At 50.0% G+C, this 23,415-nt stretch overlaps 1 protein-coding gene and 1 long non-coding RNA gene across 12 annotated transcripts in view; one reads left to right on the top strand and one right to left on the bottom strand.

Annotated features, from left to right (window-relative positions):
• The window catches only part of WDR25 (WD repeat domain 25), a 140,618-nt gene that overhangs the window by 83,485 nt on the left and 33,718 nt on the right, over positions 1-23,415 (bottom strand). The window lies entirely within an intron of this gene.
• On the top strand, positions 795-6,845 carry LOC122223131. Its single transcript, XR_006204062.1, has 3 exons — positions 795-1,227; positions 5,890-5,966; positions 6,515-6,845. It is a non-coding gene; the product is annotated as an uncharacterized LOC122223131 (long non-coding RNA).

Below are 23,415 nucleotides of genomic sequence, written 5' to 3'. Positions count from 1 at the left end.
TCGAACTTGAACTTCACCACAGGAAGGAGGGCTTGAGAAGATTAAACAAGATGAAAGGAGAGGACACACAAAGGCACTCAACCTGTCTCTCCTCTCTGATCAGCCCAGCATGTAATCAGCTGGGGATGAAAGTACACGAGAATCGGATCTCACTTCAGATCCCACTCCCCGTATTTGCCAGCTGGGTGACCATGAACATGCAGTATAACCTGGCTCACCCCCCAGAGCCACCACACAGGCGGTGCAAGGGTTAAGGAAACTGTGTCTGGCAGGCAGTGGGCGTCAGTAAGAGTTCATTCAATTCAATTTGACTTAATTAAAAAACCTTACTCATAGCCTCCAGAATGGCAGGAGCACAGAGGGCTAAGACTACAAACTCAAATCCATTTGAAGCCCATAAATTTTATATCCTGCCGATGAATGCATTTTCTTATTAAGCGACAATATCATAAACCTCTTCTGAATTCCTGGCAATGTAAGAGTCGTATCTTCATTGGGCTGAAAGCTGTTGTCAAATCACAAAGAACTTGAAGGGTTCTAAAGGAACTGATGAAAAGGAATAACGGAAACCAAGTTTACCGAACAAATCAAATTATTTCACTGCCATGCCTGTCTTTGCAAAGCCTCTCCAAATTACACTTCATTATGAGACTAGAAAATTAGATACCAGTAACAAAATGAGAAAACCAGAACATATAAATATTTACATAATCGTCAGAATAATATTCTTCTGTGCAAATCCACCTACTACTTTGTTTATTCTTATTAACTCAAGTTTAGAAATGGGACAATCATGTGAAACGGGGCCCTGGGGATTGCTTTCCCTGACTCAAATCAGTTCATTTTCTTTTTTTTCTTTCTGTTTTATTTTTTCTTCCTTTCTTTAAGGAAACACCGGTGTTTCGGGACAGAAGAGGATGAGAAAGTAAGGAGGTGGGGAGGGCACCTTAGACCCTCAGTTCCAAGCTCCGGACTCCGAGCAGAGCAGCCTGGCAGACACAAGCAGCAGGCCAGCTTCTCTCCTCCCTTCTCTCCCTGAGGGATGTCATAATACCCTAGGGCTGTGGGTGAAACACAGGGATGGAGAGAGCTAGCAGGGGGGCAGTGAGGCTGCACCAGTAATAGCAGGGACGACTATAACCATCGCAACCAGCGTCTCAGTGCCCGGGTGCTGGGCAGTACCCAAGTCACCCCGAATTCCCACAACCACTCTGTGCACAGTGAGAGGTAGGTTCCCCATTTACAGAAAAGGAAACCAAGGCTGCCGGAAGTTGAGCCTTGTCCAAGGCCACAGAGCTAGTGAGCACCAGAGCCAGGGTGAGCGCCCGGCTTTGTGTGGTTTTTCCCAGCACACCAGCACCAGGTACCGGGTACTAAAACCACAGCTGCAGTGAGGCTCACCCCGACAGGGACTGGGCTGGTGCCTTGGATATGGGTCTTGCTACAGCCAAGCTGCGGGGTCTCTAAAGGGGAAGGCAGGGCTGAGGCTGGATGGTGGCAGGGATGGCAGGGCCAGCTCTCTGCAGCTAGCTGCTCTCCCAGGAGCAAGGCCAGTAAGCGGGCTAGTCCCAAACAGAACCTTCCCCTTTCTCACCACCCCCTTCGGCCCTAAGTCGTAACAATCAAGCATTCATTCATTTATTTAACAACCAAGCACTGAGTCCCTACTCCAGCTCCAGCCCCATGCCAAGCCCTGGGGGGACCCAAACGGCTAAGGAGCAGCCCTAGCCCTTAAAGGGCCTTCTGTGCTCCACCAGGCAAGACTCTAACTGTTGTGCCACGTTTTCCAAAACAAAAAGGCAGAACAGATGGTTCGGCATATGGCGTGGCACGGGGACAACAACTGAAAGCGGGCACCCTAGCAAACCGAGGCCCTCTGGAGCCAGCACGCTGGCTCGCAGGGTGTGTGCATGCCCTCCGCGTCTCAAGGGGCTTGAAGGCAGAGACTCGGACTTTCTCTCGCACACGGAAGATGCCTGGCCGGACGTCACTAGGGAGGAAGCAACCTCAGCGATGACCCAAAGACCCGGCAGAGTGAAACTGAGCTACACGGGAGACGGACTCTCTCTTCTCCTCTCCCCAGTGCACAGAGGCCCCCTCACCCCAAGAGACACTGAACACCCGACTCGGAAGCCGCGCGGCCGGCCTGAAAGGCAGCTCAGGCCACGGTTCACGGCCAGGCTACCACCCGGTGCCATTACATGGGGAAGTCAGGATGACAAAAGTATCTGACTGCATATCCATGGAGACATCATTAAGATGCCATTAAAACAGCATTAAAACATGTGAGCTCAATGTAAAACTCTTTCATCGCAAATTATACTGCTGTAAAATAAACAAAGCAAATGAATTCCAAAAAGCATTAAAGTAACATAAAGCAAACTGAACCCCTTTTCCAAGTACAAGAGGATTCTAAGTAAGAGAAGGAAGCGCGCAGCCCACGGTAAAAAGCAAGCCCAGACTTGGCAGTCAGCCCCGTGTTCCGCCTGCCTTGCCTCAGTGTCCAACTAGCTATATGACCCTCCGCAAGCATTTAATCTCTCAGAGCCTCAAGGTCCTGTATGAAAAATACCACATTGATTAACTGATGGGAGGGTTAAATGAAACGAGACGAGAGAAAGTCACACAGACAGGCTCAGACCCGACACGTCCCAAGGACACACAGGTGGTCCGCAGAATATAGTGCCTGAGTCTGGACCCTGAGCATCTCCACTAACCTGAGAAGACTCGAAGGGCCCGCCCCAGGGGCTGGCAGTACTCTAGCTCCCACAGAGAAGGAGATCAGTGACTGTACCCAGTCAGCAGCCACAGTCTCCCCTCCTCCAGGGACAAGGGGACCTCCCGGCCCTGCCCATCTGAAGCTGCTCACCTACAGCAGTACTCGTGTCACTTGGGCGGCTCCCGGGAGATCCACACACGGGGTTCTTTCCCAGGCGGCCTGCCCAACTGCCCTTCAGCCCTGCAAGTCCCCATCTGGAATGGAATCCGCTCCCTGAGGTCTGGACAACACCCCCCCATTCACCACATTAACCTCACTGCCCAGGGCCGAACTGAGCGAATGAATCAATGAATGTGTGTGCCTCCTTGCCAACCCCTTTCCCCATCTGGACCTGAGGCTCAGGCATGCTCTTTCCACTCAGGCAGTTAGGACAGCAATTCTTTCAGTGGCCTCCGAACTTTTTTTTCTTAAATCACGTATCACTATTATTTAAAAAAAAAAATTTTTTTTGAGCATACAACTTTGAGTACATAAATTTTATTCTACTGGTATATTACATACATTATAAAACATGTACACACACGAACAGAAATTTTAGGAAGATGGTATGAAAAACAGATCTATGTGCAATGTCCAGCGCTATCTACTGGATCTTTTTACATGGCACCAGGGATGTGAACCCTGCTTTCAGGAGCATCCTCTAGATGATCCTCATCTTTCGGCTGAGGACAGGCATCTAGAGACAGGCACAAGCTGACCTCAAACCCCCAGACCCAGCTCTCATGTGCATAACACGTGGTCACGCCTCAGTTTCCTCCTCCAAGCACACTGCCACTCTTCTAACATCAGGTGGAAATGAGACGACATCCAGGAAGGTTTGTGCTATCACCAGCACCTAGATACACAAAGTACAATTCATTTTCAGGCACCCAAATAACAGCCAGAAAGAAGGGAAATACAATGGAATACTCCGCAGAAGTGACAAAGCACCAGGGGAGCTCTAGGGACTGGTGTGGCCTGACTGAACAAATACGTTGGTGAGTGGGGGGAAAAAAGCAAAAGGCAAAAAAGGATCTATAATATGCTATTTCTTATGAAGAAAGAAGAGCAAAGAAAAAAACTACTTATATGAGCAAAAAGAAACAGGAAGAAAACCCAAAGACTACTGACACTGGCTATCTACAGGACAGGGTGCAAACTAGGTAAATGGGATAAAGAAAATGGAGTGGGGGGTGGAGGGAATGCCTCTCTAAATAGAATTTTTTTGTATTGTCTTGACTTTTGGAAATATGTTAGTGGTTCACATGGAAGGAAGGAAGGAAGGAAGGAAGGAAGGAAGGAAGGAAGAAGAGAGGAGAGGAGAGGAGAGGAGAGGAGGAGGGAAGGAGCAAAGGGAGGAAGTCCACAAGACTGGGAAACCCTAAAATAGAATTTAAAGGAAAACGAATGAACCAAACTGTATTTCAAACAAATAACAATACCACACTGAAGGAGGAAAGATAAAAAAAAAAAAAAACTAGGCCAAGGAGCATCTGAACACATGTAGACTATACGCTCTCAGGCTAAAGGCAAAAACTCTAAGAATGAATTCACTTTAGTAGGCTTTTTTGCAGACATTAGCAATTCTGAAACACTTTTTTGACATTCAAGGATTGAGCAAGTTTGTAAATATGTTATCAAATTGGGAGCCACGTTTCACACTATTGGAGAAGGTAGTCACAAATATGGAAACGGATAAGGCAGAATGAACCCCACAGTGCTGGATGGAAATATGAAAAATCCATGTGAACTCAAGGGTTTAACAGAAAGAACCGGATAGAGGTGTGTATGGGTATGTGTATGCACACACTGCTGCCCAGGTGTGTCTTCTAAGAAGTACTGACACCCCAGTAGCAGTGAGCACACCTAACACCCAAATCTTGGTTTCTAAATGCAAGGAACCAGAGCTCTTTGCAGATGGGGTAGAAACAGAACAAGATGAACCTGGAACACCTTGCTGTGCCAAAAAGCGAGAACGTGTTCCAAGAATGACGGCAACATCTCAAATGGACTCAAGAGCCAGCTTGAAGGTTAGCTTCCATTGGCCAAATGATAAAAACAGATTAGAATTTATTTAAGTGATAGTCCATGAATCCAGAGTGATACAAAATAAACAGACTGATGGGGGAGGAAAAGAAAACTCCTCTTTTTAATAGGAAGAAATTATAGAACTAGAAATCACCATTTGTCCACTGTCATTGTAGGAATTGATACAGGCAGGTATCATTAATGGAAGCTACAACTAGGGGATAAAGGTTTGAGGAAAAGCAGGTTATTTAGGTAGTGTCAAAGTGTCTCCCCACATGATACTTAATTACAAAAGGTAAAATAGTAACTATACTGGAGGAACCTGGGAGATGTCATCCTAACCAAATGATCAAAGTTAACATCTCCAGCAACAGGACCAATTGACAGCAGGTGCCTCCTGATATGATGTACCAAGAAGACACAACATCACCCCCGGGACATTCCTGCCAGGAAGTCCAAAATCTGAATCTAATCATGACGCACCAGACAAACCCAAGATGAAAGGCAGTTTACAGAACAACTGGCTTATCCTCTTCAAATATGTGAATGTCATGAAATAGAGGAACTATTCTAAACTAAAGAAGACAGGACAATGATGGTAACACATGATCTTGAATTTTCTTTCGCTATAAAGACCATTTATTATGACACCATTGGAAACAATCTCGGTAAGATGCATACAGTAGATCAGACAATAATGTTTCACTGTTGTTTTCCTGATCTTGATCATTGCACCGTGGTTATGTCAGACAATTCCTTGACTTTAGAAAATACACACTGAAGTAAAGTGTCATCAGTCTGCAACTTACTCCTAAGCGGTTCAGGAAAAAAAAAAAAAAAAAGTATGTGTGCATGTGAATGTCTATAGATCTATATACTTACACATCCGAATCTCTACATATCTTCACATATGGAGAGAGAAGACTAATTAAATTAACATCTGGGGAATCTGCGTCAAGATTTTCTGGAAATTCTTTGTATTATTCTCACAGCTTTTCTGAAAGTCTGAAATTACGTCAAAAATTTTTTTAAAAAGAAGGAGAGAGAGAAGGTTTCTTTTTTGGGTGGGTTTTTGTGAGCCTTTTGTTTTTGTTTTTTTGTAGGCTGTAAATTTGATCGAGTTCTTTGCCAGGTCCATTATGGCAGGCTACAATGTGGGGAGCTGTTTGGCATTGTGAAGGTAAGCTTTCTAAAAGTAACTAATGGGGGGGGGGGGGTGCCTGGGTGGCTCAGTAGGTTAAGAGCCTAATTCTTTTTTTTAAGTTTATTTATTTTGAGAGAGAGAGAGAGAGAGAGCAGGGGAGGGGCACAGAGAGAGGGAGAGAGAGAATCCCAAGCAGGTTCTGCGCTGTCAGCTCAGAGCCTGACATGGGGCTTAAACTCACAAACTGTGAGATCATGACCTGAGCTGAAATCAAGAGTCAGACACTTAACCAAATGAGCCACCCAGGCACCCCAATGTCTGATTGTTGATTTCGGTTCAGGTCATGATCTCACAGTCGTGGGATCAAGCCCCAAGTCAGGCTCTGCACTGAGCGTGGGACCTGCTTGGGATTCATTCTCTCTCTATCTCTCTCTCTCAAAATAAATAAGTAAACATTAAAAAAATAATTAATGACAGGAATCGAGTGTCTTACAAATGGAGTAATAGCCACTGACTTATTACATCTTCTTTACAGTCAGTATTTCTACAAAATAGTTTTTTCTTTTCATTTCTTTGTTTGGCAGACTTCCTAGTTCCTACACTGAGCGAGGTGAGAATAAACCCGTGAATTCTCCTCGACTCTCCCCTTTCGACCCCTGTCCTAATTCCACAATGTCCAACGGCCGATGCGCCACGGAGCCCGCACAGAAGAAACACACACCAGAACGGTATTCATCCCTGAGGGAGAGCCACAGAAGTTCTGGTCAGAAATGCATGCCCGTTTCTCGGGGGTCAAACAGCTCTCCACTGTCAGACCCTCTGCACACCATCCTCAGAATTAATTCAGTGCTTGTGGATTGTTTCCCAATATATAAAGAGGGAGACTTTAATAAATAACTCTTTAACTCCTTTTATCAAATGTATATTACTTCTAATTTGTATTAAGCAAAACCAAATGAAAAACCAATTTCTTTCAGTTAACTAGGGAATTGAAGTAGCTTGCCGGGCAGTTCTGTGATTCTAGAAAAATCCTTTAGAAAATATAATTAAGTCTAAATGTTCTAAAACCACTAGCCTTATCAAAAGTTGTTTTATTAACTGAAGCTCCAAGGATACAGATAACCAAATCAATTCATGTCAATATTTTAATGTCATGCATTAATTAGCCACACTAATAAAATAAGAATGCACCTGAGAATGAATGTCAGGGGCCAAAGAGAGTGACAGGTTAACTAGCTGAGCAGAAATAGCATTGATTTAAACCTGTAAGTGCGGTTAATGTCTCCTTCCGTTGACTCACTCACTCAGGAAATCCTTGCTACCTGGAGACCCCAGACAGGCCAGAAGGAAGACTTTCTCCAGCAGCCTGTCCCTGCAGGCTAAGGCTAGGGGGCACCTCTGGGGTAGACACCTCCAGCTCCCCCACGCCCCCTGCTACTAATCAGAAAGACACAGGCACCAGGTGGGAGGAACAAGAAGTAAGCCCCACCCGTAAGGTCCACCCGGCCTGGTCCTCCGGAGACTCACCCTACATCCCGCCCCGAGCCCGGCAGGGCACAGGCTCCCTCACTGGACACCCAGTGAACAAGCCACAAGTCCCCTCTGTGCCTTGGTGTCCTCACCGGCCAGTGGGAACGGCAGATCTGCCCAACCTAAGCTGCAAGGGTGCCAGCGCATGAAGTCATTTTGTGCACCATCGGAACCCTCCATTCTTTTAATTAAGTCAATGACCATTTAGAGAACACCTACTTGGTGCCAGACGCTGTTCAACATGCTGGTGACAAAACAGTCAAGCACCCTGCTTCCCTGGAAGCTAATCACTCAAAAATCAAGTATTACTATTAATAAGTAGATTAAGAACTTGGGCTCCATAGCATATGGCTCCATTAGCCATACCTCGGCCTCACCTCACCTCGGCCAAACATCCCAATTCTCCCATCTCCCCCGGAAGAGTCAGGACGTCAGAGACCAGGGGCTCTGGAGATAGCTCAGGTTGGAAGGGCAAAGGTAGACCTCATTTCCAGCCTGCCACCTGCCCCTGGCCAGAGCCAGTAGGCTGACCTCAGGACCTGCCTTCCTGAGAACACACACCACTCCCTGGGGACTCCTGGTCTTTACGATTTGACCAGAATCTCTGGAGCCGATTCCATTTTATCTTCCTGGACCCTTATGATCTTTCAGGTTCAAATGCAACGAACATTCACTGAGCAGTACCCCCCATGTGTCCAGCGACACGCTGCATGTATTATGGACTGAATTCTATCCCCCGCAGATTCACACACTGAAAGCTTAACCCACAGTGTGGCTGTATTTGGATGGGACCTGTAAGAAGGTAATTAAGGTTAAATGAGGTCATAAGGGTGGGGCCCTAATCTGATAATATTAGTGTCCTCAGTAGAGACACGAGAGAGCTTGCTCACTCCCTCTCTCCATCCGGGAGAAAAGGCCAGGGAGGATACAGTGGGAAGGCAGCCATCTGCTCCCTAACAGGAAAGACCTCACCTGACACCTGCCACCGGCTGGGCACCTTGATCTTGGACTTCGAGCGTCTGGAACCACGAGAAAATAAATTTCTGTTTTCAGAGCCACCCAGTCTGCGGTATTTTGTCCTGGCAGCCCAGGTAGACTGGGACGTGGCATTTCATACGTGTTGCTGCATTGAATCCTTGACTTCCTGAGGCTCTCAAAGGCTGTATGTGTAGGACTGCCTAGGCCTCCCCCAAGCCACTGAGATCTTATTTATAAAAGGCATCTTGACAGATAAACAGTTATTCCTCCTGTAAGAGGGACAGATGTATGTCCTGAACCATTTGAGCCCCTGAGACTGGAGGGGACAGCTCCCCTACACCCCGGGGCCCCACTCATCTCCTGAAGGTAGGTCTCCTGCCAGCCCCAAGCAGGGGGAGCGTGAAATGCCCTCTCCTCATTGCAAGCTGGCCCCTGCCGTGCTATCCTGCCCCCAGAGCTCCCCCTGTCCCCACGGAGAAAAGCTGCTGGTAACAAGCTAAGGGTCCGAATTCTAGAAGCTGGGTGGACCTCCTCTGATAGAGCAGGCGGCTGGGGGCAGAGGGCAGGGATGGGTCCTGTTCTGCAGCCCCAGACCAAAGCCGGAGGCACAAGACACAAAGTGCCAAATGGAAAAACGAAATGTTCCCAAGTTTTACAAACGAGCACCTGCACTTGCTACAAAGTTCCCAGTGACTGCACGATACACTGATTCAATAAGTGCGGATCCGAGATGACTTAGGCGGAAGTGAAGCTGACACACTCTGGAAAACTACATTAGATGACTCACAGTGCCCGGGGGATCATGACGACTCCGGTGCCAGAGACGCCGGGGGAAGCTCGGTGATATTGCTTCGTGAAAGGTAAGAAGAAAAACAAACCAATATCATGAAATTAATACATATGAGATTTTAAATATGAATGCGCAACGAAATTAAAGTTACATTCAAAGTAGAATAAAACTGAACTTTTGGAAGAGGGATCAGAAAAAAAAGACAGGCATATCCGTTCGATTAAAGAAGTGAGTGGCTCCTCGCAGGGGCAGCACCAGGTAGGGCACCTGAGAGGGAAAAGCAACAGGGAAGGGTCTGCTCGCCCAGTGGGGTTCAACAGGTCAGACCAGCGGTCAGCACCCGAGTGACCGGCTCAGGGCTAAGCCCTAGGAGCTCAGGTACCTCTCCATCCACAGAGGAGGAAACTGAGGCCCAGAGAGGCTAAGATGGTGAGTGGCAGAGCCAGGCCCAGCGCCCAGGCCACCTGACTCTGGACTCCACGCTGACCCGCCTTGCCACACACACGTGGAGTGGCAGGGAAGGAGCCTGAGCTCAGTCAGCCGGGTCCTCCTGCCCCACCAGGCCGCCCACCTCCCAGGCCGCCCTTGCTGGAGGGCGTCTGGAGACGGAGGGCACCTGCACCCGGCCCGTGTCTGGGGGACCCGACACAACCTCAAGTACCATCGCGGGCGCTGCGCTCCGAGTTCTGGACGCCGCGCTCTCACGCACCAGCGGCTTCGCTTGGGTCAGAGCACACGACAGATGCTTCCTCGGAAGGGAAAAGTGGCCTTGGGGAGCACTCCCCAGGGGACCAGGCTTCCCTGAGAAAGGAAAGGGGGCAGGTCCAGCTCCGGGTGAAGGAGCACCGGAGTGAGGGGACGGCAAAGTCACCACAAGCACCAGCTGGCCGTCCCGCAAGGAAGCCCACCCAGCCCCCAGGCCTCTCCCCGCCTGGAGCCACAGCAGGGACGAGGAAGGAGCCAAGGCCAGGGTGCTGCGGGGCCCTCCTCGCCTCCCCCACCTCAGGGTCCCTGTCCCTACAACGGGGTGGGGCGGGGTAAGGAAGCCCCTCAGGGTCGGCCCACTGGCGAGCCCCGCCCGGCCGAGCGCTCTCGCCAGAAGTCATCTTTCTCACAGCGGCAGCAGCCCAGACAACCCTGAACTTGTACATTGAAACCGGCTATTCTTCCCTCAGTGGTGAAGGATGTCAAGTGATAGGACCGGTTTAATAAAGAAAGTGATGACTGGGACCCCAGCGCACATCCTTCACCACACGCCACCTCCAGCTTGTGCCTCGGCAACCTCCACGAACACGCTGACAGCGGCCAAGGCCGTCACCTGGTCTGCGATGTGAGGCCAGCCCCGCAGAGACAGCTCCTTCCTCCAGGGCCCCGGGTGTCACTCCACAGACGTTTACAAAGCACCTACTGCGTGCCGCTCACTGTGATCGTGCCGGGGACACAACGGGAAGCAAAGCACAGTTTACAAATGGGACGCGGTCTAAGAGATGACAGAGAAGTGCTGTGAGGGAGACCAGGGGCAGTGGGAGGGGGCACTGACCCGGCCTGGAGTGTTGGGGGCGGGGCTTACTGGGAAAAGGACCAGGAGGAATTCCTCCGATGATGATGATGATGATGATGATGATGATGATGATGATGAAGACGCACAGGAGGTGATAAGGGGGGCCCCCGGCGGCCTCAGAGGCGCACCGAGGGATCTGGGCTCTATTCTGGAGACAAAAGGGAGCCTCTGGAGGCTTTTAGGCAAGACACTGAGTGATCCCCTGGTGTTTAAGACCCTCTGCCTCCAATGTCAGTAGCTGCTGCCGGAGAAGCAAGCACAGCAGGCAGTGGGCACAGCCGGCGGGGGCTCCCAGGGTCCAGGAAGCGGACAGCGGGGAAGACGGGCCAGCAGCCACACCAGGCAGCATCTCCAGGGCAGGCACCCCTCTTTCGTTCTGTGAGCTCTACCGCCTGGCACCACACGGGCACCCAGCAGGTTCTAGCAAACGGGGCGTGGAGACTCTTCTCCTTCAATGCGAAAGACGCTACGAGACAGCACGGTCGGGCACCCACTCCAGAAGGCTGGGGCTCAAATGGACCACACGCCACAGCAGGCTCTGGGGTGCTGGGAGGCTGCGGACTGAAGAGCGATGGAGAACTCGCTGTAATCCACCTTCTAATCCTGCGCAAAGCACATGCAGAACACTTGACAAATGCTGGCTGGGTACAAGCTGGCGCCCGAGGACTTTACGGACTTGTGACAGCTCCACACGCCCGCCTGAAATACAGTGCCACAGCGCCATTGTCTAAGATTCATGCTTTCTTCAGAGAACTTGGAGCACAAATTTATAACTTGTTGTCGAATAGATGCCCACTGTTCTCTGGAAGGGCAATCCCATTTGGGAAAAATAGCCAATAACTCTTCCGAGTTGGAAGCCCATTCTCGGGTTGATTTCCCAAAGCACGGAAGAAGAAAAACAAAGAAAAGGGTAATTGCAGAAAACAATAACCCTATAGACATAACCCAATACAGAGCCCATTATCTTCTCCACACTGACTTTTCAATAATTTTGTGATGGATTCTCCCAGAAAGCTTAATTTGTACTTTTAACCACAAGAGTTAGTGGGCCAGGAAAAATTAATTCCAAGCATTGGCTCGTGGAGAGAGAAATAAAGGACATATCTATTAATTCTCTAAACTGCCCCGTGCGAAGCTGCAGAAGGCACGTGCGTGAGGACGCCGTGCCGAGAATAACCGCACGCTCATTTTGTGCTTGTGCAAATCCAGCTTGGGGTGGAAACGTCAGCACAGAGCCCTGGGAAGGCCTGGGGTCTAACCCAGACCCTGCCTGGATGTCCCTTGGTTCACCTTGAGCGCTCTTCCCCGCAGATGGCTTCTCTGCCTAAATACCTTTGCCCGAAACAAAGCTGAAAACGTTTTAATTTTGCCCCTAGCTCATTACCTGCAAAAGTTTTGGTAAACAGCCCACACGTTTCAGCCAGGAAACTGTTAGATTTAACAAAGACCCCTGAAATGAAGCCTGTCATTTCTGAGAAGTCCTTTAAAACAAAAACTTGACAAGGCCTTCATAACAGCCTGCCGAGCGCACGTCAACACAGGACCTTCCCCACCATCATCGACCTACGACAGCACTGCCTAATAGGTTTCATGCACAGGCCAGCCAGGCTGCCAGGGACACTTACCGTGACATACACAAGTCAGGCTTTGGCCTGGGTATCTTTCCCTGTCAAGAATTGAGTAATCAATGGGAGGGGTCATAAGGAGCAGAGATTTTGGACTCTAACAGATGTGAGTCCAAATCATGGCACTCTGTGCACCCGCAGCGACATCTGTATATTCTCCCAGCAGCTACTCCCTGGTGTCTGCTCCGTGCCTCTCCCGCACTGGGCATCACAGGTGACAGCCCTGCCCTGTCACGGCTCCGACCCACGGGGGTCACTGGGTGTGCACACTGAGGGCAGCGGGCTGGAAAACAGGCAAGCATCACATGAGGGAGGGCAGGCTTGGTCCTGAGCCCTGCAGGCCGTGAGGCTAGTAAGGAACACGCTCATTCTGGCTGCCCAGGAGGAAGAGGGGGGCAAGGAAGAACATTTCTCAGACTGCTGCAGAAAAGAGTGGTGGCAAGGACCAAGGAGGTATCAATGATGACAAGTAGACAGAACCATGGGGCACTTCAGAGGGAAGCCACGGGCTGTACAATCAACGGGATGACGGGAGGGGTCGCCACACAGGCAACCAGATCATGCACCATGAGGGGCAGGAGGAAGGAGCATGCATGTGTGCGGGGAAAGGTATCACCTCGTCAGGCCTCAGTTTCCCTACCAGTGCAACGGAATGATTAAACTCTTGCTCTGCATGACTCTGAGACACCCAGCAGAGTCTGGCCCACAGCAGGTGCTCACCAGGTGGTGATGGTGGTAGATGCTGCTGGAAGGAGCCCTGAGATCAGCCCAACTCCTGAATCTCACCAACTAGGACACCAAGACCCTGAAGGAAGGGCTGGTCCCAGAACCCAAGCCCAGGATGCTGCAGCCCAAGCACCAAGCAGGTGGACCCCATGGGAGGCTGGGGCCCCTTGGCTAAGCACAGACAGGTCACATCTGGGTCATGAGACAAAAAAGCGCTAGGGTCAGTAGGTAGTCCCCAACAGCAAAGAGTCTGTCCTGTAAATTCTCAATATGCAAATGAGGGGTGAGGTTTAGTTAGGACAGCAGGCACTGGTATTTGTTTACCCAGCAGACAAACCGTCAGGCTGGGAACAAACTTGTCAGAGAAGTGGAGCTGATGCCCTGCCCTCGTGAGACTTTCACTGGCACCTAGAACATGGCGTGAAACTCCACAGGCTCTGAAACGGGGCTCTCTGCAGTGGTATGGCCCTGACAGTGCTGGGGCTCGGGGACAGCCACTCCGCCAGCCTCAGAGGCCCTGCCCGACTAGCCCAGGCTGGCCCGGCAGCTCCAGCAAAGAGAGAAGCTCCCCTCCCCTGAAAACCACAGACAACGAACCCCTCACTTATACCCACTCTGGTGGGACAGGCGGGGGGCAGCACCGGTTGTCCCCCCTGCTCTGTGATGCAACACCAGTCACCAGCCTCCCCAGAACCAGCATTGAGCCTGGCCCGGCCAGATGCTCCCCCTGCACTTCCTGGGGTGACCTATCTGCACCCCCCCCCCGCCACCGCCCCACCGCAAGGCAGCAGCCATACTGTGAAGACCTACTGTGCCCACCCAAAATCTAGAAGGTCTGGCCAGTGGTGCGCGTGGTTCATCAGCAGCGGAGGCTGCTTCCGGATCGTCTGGAGAGGGTCTGAGCTGACTCTTCAGCACACAGACGAGACCTCATTTCCGCAGCAGAGGCTCTGGTTCTAAACACAGATAAGAAGCCGAACACCCCTTCGCAGGGAAGCAGAAAGATAATGTTCTCTAGCAAGCCACGGACAGAGTGTTCAGACAGAACCTGATTAAGTTTAAAAGTAGCCAAAAGTTCACTTTTCAAGGAAAGCTGAGGAATTCACTTTAAAACTCTTGGTCAGACATGGCCATTTTCTTGATATTCTGAAGAGCCAGTGGGGCAGACCGATCATTGTAATAACCAAGCATTTTGAATTACTTGGTTCAGTGCACATTTCCTGAATGCTTCCAGGTACCAGTCTTTGTGCCAGACCTGAAGGTGATGGACTGCCTCCTAGGACCTCGTGGCATCGCCAAACAAGGTGTGAGTCGGCAATGGGGGGCCATGTGGCCCAGAGAGGACCCCGATCTGGCTCATATGGACCCAGGTGAGCCCCCTAGCCCAGAGCCTGCTGACCCCCGACAGCAAGTCAGTTCAGGGTAGCCTTCTCTCTGGAAGTTTCCCACACACACTGTTCCTGCAGGAGACCAGAGTGGGGGAAATCGGTACGAGAAGTAATTAAATGACCAAGGAGATAGCAAGAACTCGAAGAGAGACACGTATCGGCACCATTTCTTAGAACCCTTATTGTGATAACACATAGCAAGAACAGGACTCACAGACAAGGAGAAAGCGAGCTTCAGGGCATTTTTAAATTGGGCAAATTACAGAGAGGTGAGAGATTAAATGAAAATCCATCACATTACAGATACAGCCTGCAGTTACTGAAATCATATTTTTTTCATAAGTGAGTCACACCAATAGTAACTCCAAGGTCTTCAGAATAGTTTGCAATAAACTCTGTGGGATACTCACCACCTCTGTCTTGAAAAATGGACATCATGAGCCAAAAAACACAGCACTTTGACGTTTCTGTCTTCTTGAGGGCAAGCAGCTGGGAAAGGCAGTCTAGCACCCTCACAGGAGGCGGGGCAGGGTTTGGCCTCCCCGGCGGGCAGGCAACGTCAAACAGCAAGATCCTGTTTCACACCCGCTACGGGGGCAAGAAATCAAAGTCTGTAACAGCAAGTGCCAGAGACGCTGTAAGGAAACGGATCCTCAAGTACTGTGGTGGCACCAGTGGGGCAAACACCCAGGACAGCAACCTGGCAACACGGAGTCTGATCAAAGGGGCACACGCCAAGGCGTACCCACCCACCCGGAGGGGTCTGAGAGCGTCTCACGGGGGCGCACAAGAAGGCACACCTACGGGTGTTGGCTTTAAAACAGGTGTGCAAGCTCCGGGACGCTCATCCGTTAGGAGTGGGGCTAACTGCCCTCACCCCAAATGGGAGCCAGCCTTAGAGACTTGTTTTCGGCAAACGCGAGGCAGCAGACAGCACGCTGCCTGCTCTCTGAGGCTAGCTCACAAAGAAAATCCAGTCTGGGCCTGACGCTCTCGCTGCCATGGCGGGAGGAAGCCCAGGTGACATGGAGGAGGCACGTGCAGTGCCCTAGACAACAGCACAGCCAGGGACCCGGCTGACATGCAGAGGCAGCCTCAGCTGCATATGCACGAACAAGCTCCAGCCTTTCAGCCACCGCACAGGACACCGAGTGGAGCACAGATGAGCTCTTCTAACAAGCCCGGCCCAAACTGCAGGTTCATAAGCGAAACAAACATTACTATTTGAAGCCACTAGGTTCGGAGGAGCTTTATTAGACAGCAGTAGATAGCTGGACACGTGTTCACTGCCATGTTGTTTCCAGGAGACGAAAAGAAAGAACTACTTAACCTTCAACCAGTAGGGGAATGAATAAACTCCAGTTTACCCCATACAGTGCAATTCGACACAGCGGCTACAGACTGTTCCAGACAGAAAGGTGCAAAAGCACGTTTAATGTTTCACCAGTTACAAAAGGGATATAGAGTGTGATAACATTTCTATACATCTTTAAAATACAGAGCTAATATTATACGTTGTTTATGGATAAACACATGTCGTCAGCATTCAAAAGCATTTCTCACCAACCTCAGCAGCGTAACCACTGCTGGGGAAGGAGGGAGGCAGGGCTGTAGCTGTATCTGCAATATTTTACTCCTTACAAAACAAAAAGAGAGACCTAACACAAATATGGCAGAATATTAGTAACCATTATATCTGGTGGTGGGTCCACGGGAGTCTTTTATTATCTTTTATTTTCTGTAGGATTAGAGTAGGTCACAAATCACTCATTTCAATGCCCGCTCGGCTTGGTTTATGCGATTAACAGCGTAATGGTGTTTCTGCCTGTTTCCTCCACTCTTCTGGGAGCTCCCTGAAGGCAATGCCTACACTCACAATCCCCCCTGTATCTGCTGGGTGCTTGATAGACTTCCCCTTACAAGACCAATCAAAGGAACTGACAGGCCCCAGGGAGATTCTGTTCCCTCCCCCAGTGTAAGAGAACCAAGCAGAGAGCAAAGGATATTTTCTAACCCAAGGGGCTTCGTAGGACTAGAAACACAGGATGAAAGACGACAATCCCATTAAAAAGAAAGATGAGCTCCTTCCTAGTCCTGGGGTCCACTGTTCTCCTCTCTGCCTCAGCACTGCTAAAATCTCAGCTTTGGCCACACGGTATGCCACAACAGGCAGCTGCAAATGCAGGATAGGCAGAAAAAAGAAGTGATTATCGCACTATAATGGCCCAAATGCATGAGACACTGTCTGAGGACCAAAAGCAGGCAGAAATAAAAAGACTCACCCAGTGGAAGAGGTGGGAGAGGTCGTGGAGAGGCAGGGTGAAGCAGCCGGGGGGGCGAACCTAAGAGGGGGTGCGGGGGGTGGTGGACATCGTCATGGCTGGCAGGGCAGAAAGAGGGAAACGGCCAGGGTCTCTCCTGCCACGGCTCCACCCAGGAACCAGCCATGGAGACGGGGAGCCTGCACCTCGTTCAGCCACACTCAGCGGGTCTCCTGTTATCTGCGGCCTAGCGCATTCCTAGCTGCTACGGTGGTGAACACAACATGAGGGGGATCTGGCCACCTTGATTTTCTTATTTCTACCATTTTCTATTCTCTAAATACTATTACTGTAATAAGAAAGTGTTTATTAAAAAAAAAAAAAAAAGTTGTTCTTAGTCTTGGCTAGTAATTCCATCCCTAGGACTCAAGCCTAAGAAAATAACTACACAGAAGCTAAATATTATGTACATAAAGATGATCGCTGAAGCCCTGCCTATAAAACAAACAATCTAAAACCTGTGGGAACAAACCTCAATGTTCAGCAATAGGGATGCAATTTAGCAAATTGTGGTACAACCACTTGAAAGAAGATGACTATTTTGAAGGCTGTAAAAACAGGGATAAAGATTAAGTTTCAAAAACAGGATCCAAAACGATATACAAATAATGCTCACAGAACTGTAAAAAATACGTTCACAAGGGAAGGGTAAAACACCAAGCCCAACTTACTTGCTGCGGGCTGGGATGCCCGAGCCAGCAATTGGAAGTAGGGGAGGAGGGGACGGCCAGGACCTGACTCCCGTCCCGTGCAGGCTGGGACCGTGGAGGCAAGAGGGGTCTCCTTGCCCAGGAGGCAGCAGCTTCCAGGCCTCCGGGTGCCCTCAGAGGTCAGGGCAACACAGCTGGGTGAAGGAGGCGCTCCTTGGGGTGCCGGGGGCTCTGTCCACTCCTGGCTGCCTTCTCGCACAACCTCAGGGTGTAGGGCACCTGACACCAAGAGCCAGGAGAAATTTCAGAGCATGGGCTCATGTGTGCAAAACTCTTCAGAGAAGAAAATTTCCCATTAACTTCAAATATGCCTATTCTCAGAGGATTTAACACAGGAAGAGTTTCTGAGTGTTTATATCCCTAGCCCAAAACACAAAGCCTAGCCCGGGGACGTGAACTGCCCGTATCTGCAATGTCATGGCCATTTGTGGGAGATCAGATGTGAGGTTCCACCTCTTTACCCGAGATCTTCCTCCAGCTATAAAAACAACTCTTGATGTCAGTGTCTGAAATTACTTGCTCAAAATTGTAATTATTATATTAATGTGGATGACTGTAAAACTATACCTCAGCTTTCTAAATGAAAACGCCAGGCTGCCAAACCTTCTAGAAGAAATTAAACTGTTAATGTGTTAAAGACTATTACATCCCCAAAGACATTACCACAGGATTTTCCCCCCATTTCAACAAGGCAAGATGCTGGACTATATTGGAAACCTCTGTGAATTGCCTAATTATAGTTAATAAGGTCATCATCTTCCCATGAAATAGCCTTTTCTGTTTTCCAACAGAGCTTTCAACAATTCTAAAAACTGTTCATTTGAAGATTCCCTGAGAAGGCTATCACATTATAGGGCAGACAGCAGGGGAAGGAAGTGAGAGGCAGGCGGGAAGAAGACGAGCCCAAAAAGCCACAGAAAGAAGGCCCCCATGGAGAAGGGAAACAGAACTTTCTCAGAGTGTGGCATCTGGAGGCCAGAGTCCCAAGAAAACACAGGAGAGGCAATGGGGTGAGTGGGGGGTGTGAGGAACCCCCCACCCCAACCCCACCCCACCCTCCTGACCCCAGTCTGGTGGGGAGGGGGCTTCCACTCACTAATCATAGCCCAAGCTGCCCCATAAACCCACACAACTCTCAGCATAGAACCTGCCATTTACCCTCCTGGCTGAGACTACCACAACCCATGCTCAGATGTTTCCCTTTTATGGATGCACGAAGTCCGAAAGTCAGCGCAGGGGTCACTGCGTGTACCATGTACAAAATCACGGGTAGGGAGAGAGTGGGACATAAGGACTTCAGCAATGACCTTCGTGCCAACCTAAAAGAATATGCACGGAGCCTAAGCATCCGGGCCAGCGCAGGGGGAATCGGTTACCATGATAAGCCCATGCATGAGAGAGGCGACAGAACGTGGGCAACAGTGGCCGGGAATAGCTCAGGGTCACTGCAGCAAGTGAGAAGTCAGGCGGAAAATGGGATCCTGGCCCCGTGTCTGTCATGCAGACACATCACACAGCATCCTGGTAGAGGAGACGTGCTCCCGGCTCACTCTCCATGCCTCACTGGCACAACCAGGAAAAGACTCGGTCTCTAGCACCCCTATCTGCAAGAGGAGGGAACGCTCGGGCAGCTCTCCCTTCCCTGCAGGGGGAAAATGGCTCACGGCAGCATCCCAGCAGGGAGGGGGTGGCTGGAGCAAGAGCCTCGTGTTGGGGTCCTTCCCAGGGAGGTTACCCCGGTGGTGGGAAAGAGGCTGGCCCCAAACCCTGTTCCATCTCTAGCTCTGCGGGCCTGAGGTACTCTCTCCCGACCTCCCCGGGTGACTGAAGCCTGAAGCATGGACGGCACAGGCACGCGCTAAGTGTCCTGCTTAAGGAGCTCCTCGAGGTGGCGGCTTCCCCCCTTAGCTGGTTTCAGTGCAGGTGTGGCACAGGAGATGCCCACAGGTAACTGACAGGTGAGGGTATGAGCAGAAGGATCGGCCATGGAACCCACCAGGACCGCAGCCCTGGTGCAAAATAGCCTGTTTCCCCAGGCCCACAGAGAAGGGGCTTAGGGGTAGGGTTCAGGCTTGGCTCACCGGGGCTCACCCCCCTGGTCTGGGGTGCCTGGACTGTCCTGCGGGGACTCTTTCCTCCAAGGGTAAACGATGCTGCCAAGTCACGGGCTTTGGAAATAATGTGATTTCCAGATCGTCAGCCCGGATCTTACCGCTGCACCAGCACGGGTCCCTCCGGACCAGGGCCGGTGAGGGCGTGTCTCCCTGAGGTGGGTATCATGGCATTTTCCCCTTTAGTACACATCAAGCAGCTCGTGACCATCAAGGCGCTAGGTCATACATGTAAGTCACAAGTGCCTGCTAGATCAGACTACCCCAGAGTCCGTGACGGCACTGTGCTGCTCCCTAGGGTCACAGAGCCCAGCAGTCTCTTTCCAGTGAGCACAATGACAGGCAGGTCAGGTGCACGGTGTGCAGTTTATGCCTGCCCGGAATGTGGGAAAAAAGCAACCACAAGGAAGGTATAGAGAGAAGGGGATCCTGGAGCCGAGTCCTAAGGCATAAATAGGACTTTGACTGAAAGAAAAGGAAGGAAAAGACAAAGGCATAGAAGGATGTGCCATGTTTGGGGAACAGCAACCAGACCAACTGGGAAGAGTTCAAGCTCAAGGAAGACGGCCGGTGATAGGGCCAGAAACAGGGGGAGGGTAAGACGGAGTTTAGTTTGCATTCCATATTGTCCAGGCTACATTCCACATTGTGGGCTGGGACAAAAATAACTCAGGTTTTACATCAAGGAGTGACAACCAGAAATTACAATAATCAGTAACATATATACCAACGGCAGTCACCTTTCGGGTATCCACTGTTTACCAAGAACTGTACCGGGCCCTTCCCTAGTACCCACTCTTGTTCTTGCAACAACCACAAAGATATATATCCCACGGAGGGAGAGACCAAATGGCCGTGAGGACGGAGAGAAGGAGATCAGGTGAGCAGATAAGTCACAACTTAGTAATGGATTGAACGGCAAAGGCTGAACGACATATGCTCCATGAGGACTGAAACCGTATGTGCCTTATTCGCACTGTCACCTGACCCTAGACCTGCCATGAACAGGTACTCAACAAATAGGTGGGCAGCAGCATCTACACAGGTGCAGAAGAAAAGAGGGACAGCAGCAGAGCAGGGGGGAGGAGGTGACACAGCCAGTTGTGTTAAGGCAGCCCAGAGGCATCATCAAGAACTGTGTAGGCTCTGACATAACACCCTGCTAGCAAACTAACAAACTGTCACAGCTTTACAAATGCCAGCAGAAGACACGAGACTCCAGGTCAGAGACAAAAAAAGTTTATCACAGCAGCCATAGCAGCCAGAACAAGAATGCAGCACTGGTTCCAGGTCCCCACTCCCCCAGGGTGACTCGATGAGGGCCAGGTGTGACCTGTACAGAGTGGGATGTATTACAAGAGGGGAATCCTGACATCAGGGAGCCCCAGTCTTAGATAAGGGGCTGCAGTAAATGTGTCCAACCTCTGTTTTGGAGGGAAACATTGTCCGTATCGTCCTGGAATATAAGTAAATCCACTCCAAACGCAGATGCTACCTCTAATCTTCCAAAACTGCTGGCTATACAAACATCTTTGAAAAGATAGGCCAGAGGAAATTAACTCTTCATGACGTTGCTCAGAAGATTGTGCAGAAATGTGAGAGACCCTCATACTGTCCCCTGGAAGGCAGCACACGTGTGCAACCCGCGAGACGCCCACCTCCCACTGAGGCACCCTGAGCTGCCTGCCACCCGTCCGAGCATCTCCTCCCCTTCTCTTGTTCAGAAAACAAAACGAACATTTACTTTCCAGTCCCACCAGACTGAACAGAAGTGAGCCTCTGAGAAACAGAGTAACAGGCCCAAAGCTTCCTGGGTCTTCCCAGGTCTGTCTGGAGCACCTACAGTCACCTGTGACTCCCGGCATCATGCAATCCATCGCCAAGCCTCAGCCATTCTGTCCCCAAACCATCCCTCAGGGCCAGGCACCGCCCCTCTGTCGTCCCCATCCAGCCACTGGCCCCGCACACCTGACACTGGTAACAGCCAATTCACAGCTCTCCCTGCTTCCAGCCCAGCCCTTTCTCCACCCAGAAACAAAGGGACTTTTTAAAGATGTAAATAAAGAAGCGTCACACCCCTGCTCAAAACAGGTGGTTTCCTACCAAGTTGAACAGAACACTTACCACACAACCCAGCAGTTCCGCTCCTAGATATTTACCTAAGAGAAATAAAAACAAAGGTCCACACGAGTGGCCAAAAAACTACTCTCTAACAATCCCAACCTGGAAACCGACCGAATGCCTATCAACCCCAGAATGGATTCATAAAGTGTGGTCTTTTCACCCAACGGAATACTATTCAACAATGAAGAGGTGTGATGTGCACAGCAACGAGGATAAAGCTCATGAACATCACATCAGGTGAGAGAAGCCAGACACAGAAAATTACGTGCCGTATAATTCTATTTTACGCGAAATTCTACAACAGGCAAAATTAATCTATAGCAACAGAAAGCAGATGAGTGGTTGGCTGGAGCTGGGGGTGGAAGGAAGAGACAGACCGAGAAAAGACACCAGGAAATTTCTGGGTGGTGGAAATGCCCTCCATGTTGATGGGGCGGTGGGAGGGGTGTGCACGAGTGCACAGACTTGTCAAAACCCCCCCTTTTAAGCAGCACGCTTAAAAGATGCATTTCCTTATATGGAAGTTACCTCTCTACAAAGTCAAATCACTTTTTAAATTTTTTTTAAATGTTTATTTATTTTTGAGAGAGACAGAGACAGGATGCGAGTGGTTAGAGGCAGAGAGAGAGGGAGACACAGAATCGGAAGCAGCCTACAGGCTCCAAGCTGTCAGCACGGAGCCCGATGTGGGGCTTGAACTCACGAGCCGTGAGATCACGACCCGAGCCGAAGTCGGACGCTCAACCGACTGAACCACCCAGGTGCCCCAAATCACTTTTTTAAAATTTAAAACCATCGATGGCTTTTTTCGCTTCATTCTGAGTAAAATCCTAAGGCCTAGCATGTCCTGGAGACCTCTCACGATATGATCCCCACCTAAATCACCAACCTCAACACAAACCACTCTCCCCTTTGCTAATATCCCAAATCTAAGGCAAACCACGGGGACCTCCCTTATTTTTCCAATGAGACGAACAAAAACAATACAAAAAGGCTAGCGGCCATCTTGAATACATACACTTGTAGACATATTGAGGAAATAATCAAACGTCTATGCTTTTATTTATTAACTTAGACGTACATGCATATTTAAAATAACCTATTTTAACAGATTTTGTAAAGACTGTATTTTTCCAATACCACCGTCTCTCCCTAGACATTCTCAAGACTCATGCCTTCTCCACTCCCAGGACACATTTCCATACCAGCTAAAGGGAACCTCTGAGGTAGAGGGACAGCAACGACTAAGCACCTAGTACCAGGCCCTGCCCTGAGCATTTCTGCAGATCATCTCATTTAACCTTCGCAAAACCACACAAAGGAAACATCGCTGCAGTTCCCAAACTGTGCACCAAGACACCCAAGGGAACCCCAGCAAACTCACAAGGGTGCCACAGGATACTTTAACTTTTCAAAGGAAACACAGCAGATCTGTTGGCACCATGCAGACTGCTAGCTGAGGTAGTGAACATTTCAACATTAGACCACTCTGCATTTCTTTTAATGATGTCATACCTCCACAAAGCTGGGTTTTCAGCAGAGCAGGTATCATGTGAAAATCAACGTGGAACAGGAAAGGAGGGTGGTGGTGCCCCACGTGCCCCCAACTTCTCAGAACGTG

This window comes from Panthera leo, chromosome B3 (genome assembly GCF_018350215.1).
Source record: "Panthera leo isolate Ple1 chromosome B3, P.leo_Ple1_pat1.1, whole genome shotgun sequence".
In the NCBI taxonomy this organism is placed as follows: Eukaryota; Metazoa; Chordata; class Mammalia; order Carnivora; family Felidae; genus Panthera; species Panthera leo.
This window is presented reverse-complemented; position numbering and strand designations above follow the sequence as displayed.